The 1,803-nt window shown below is 30.0% G+C and overlaps 1 pseudogene; it reads right to left on the reverse strand.

Annotated features, from left to right (window-relative positions):
• Positions 1–1,095: 1,095 nt before the first annotated feature.
• On the reverse strand, positions 1,096–1,203 carry LOC127491407 (U2 spliceosomal RNA; annotated as a pseudogene).
• Between the last annotated feature and the right edge of the window lie 600 nt (positions 1,204–1,803).

Consider the following 1,803-nt stretch of genomic DNA (forward strand, 5'->3'; position numbering starts at 1 on the left):
TTTTTTTTTTTTTTTTTTAATTTGTAGTATATTTAGGGCTTCTACAGGTCATTTGAAAACACAGATAATTTTAATTTTGCCCTTCTGTTTTGGCTGCTATTTATTTCTTTTTCTTGCCTGATTGTTCTGTCAAAAACTTCCAGTATTATGTTAAACAGAAGTAATGGAAGTTCTCGTCCTTAAATTGTCCCAGATCCTAGAGGAAAGACTTTGCTTTTTACCATTGAGTATGATGTTAGCAGTGGGATTTTCATACATGGCCTTGATTGAATTGAGAAAAATTCCTTCTATAGACTCTGTATTAGAAATTCTTTTTAATTTGGTGAGAATTTGGGTGATGAAAGTGTTGAATTTTTTCAGATGCCTTTTTGCATGGATGATCATGTGATTTTACCCTTCATTCTCTTATGTTTTACACTGATTGACTGACCTACCAGTAGTAAATCACTTGTATGTTGTACATGACCCTTTTAATATACTCTTCAATTTGGTTTGCTAATATTTTGTTCAGTAGGAATATTGGTTTTCTTTTCTTAGGACATGTTCTATCTGGCTTTGACATCAGAATGATATTGAACTCATGAAATGAGTTTGAAAATATTCCTTTACTTATTTTTTACATGAGGTTAAGATGATATTTATAATTTTTGAATGTTAGAATTCATCCATGAAGCCATCTGTTTCTTGGCTTTTCTTTGTTGGGAGGTTTTGATTAGAAATATCTCCTTGTTCGTTGATGTTTCCTATTTCTTCTTGAGTCAACCTTTGTTTTTTCTAGTAATTATCTATTTCTTCTGGGTTTTCTCATTTGTTGGCAGTTATTTCCTTCTGTCTGCTAACTTTGAACTTAGTTTGTTCTTTCTGTAATTCTTCATGCTGTAAGCTTTAATTATTTGAGATCTTTTTCCTTTTTGCAGATCATTATCACTGTAAAATTCCTTCTTAGTACCTCTTCTACTGCCTCACCTATGTTTTGTATGTTTCTATTTTCTTTGTCTCAGATATTCTCTAATTTCTCTTCTTTAATATATATGTTACTTAACTGTGTGCTTTAAACTTGCACATACTTGTGAATTTTCCATCTTGTATTTTCTTATTAATTTCTAGGTTCATTTTCTCATGATCAAAACATGTACTGGCTATAATTTAAACTGATAAGAACAGATACTACACTTGATCTTAGCCAAAAGGCCGAGAAGCGATACTAGCTATAATTTAAATCTTAAATGTAGTAAGACGTGCTTATAACCTAGTGTGATATATACTAGAAAATGTTCTTTGTATGATTGAGAGTATATGTAGAGTGTACTATTTGTTCCTTAAAGGTCTTGCTGATCCATTTGGTCTATAATTCAATTCTTCTGTTTGCTTACTGGCTTCCTATCTGGATACTCTGTTATTTAATGTAGATGTTTAAATCTCCTTTTACTGTACTTTGTATAATTTCCTTTAGTTCTATCAATATTGGTATCATATGTATATGTGTTCTGATGCTTGGTGGATATATACTCACAATTTTCCAATTTCATCATTTTATTATTATATATTGACTTTCTATGTTTCTAGAGACAGTTTAAGTTTTATTTTGTCTGATATAATATGTTCTCATTTGTTTCTCAGTTTCATGGAATGTTTTTTCTATCCTGTCACTTGCAGTGCATGTATTCTTGAATATAAAGTGAGTTTTATAGACAACAAAAGTTGAATATTGGTTTTTAATTCATTCAGATTTTCTATATTTTTTTATTTAGGTGATCAATGCATTTACATTTAAAATAATGGTTGACAGTGAAGGAGTTATGG

Source organism: Oryctolagus cuniculus, chromosome 18 (assembly GCF_051225735.1).
Source record: "Oryctolagus cuniculus isolate XC-2025 breed Fujian yellow rabbit chromosome 18, ASM5122573v1, whole genome shotgun sequence".
Taxonomy (NCBI): Eukaryota; Metazoa; Chordata; class Mammalia; order Lagomorpha; family Leporidae; genus Oryctolagus; species Oryctolagus cuniculus.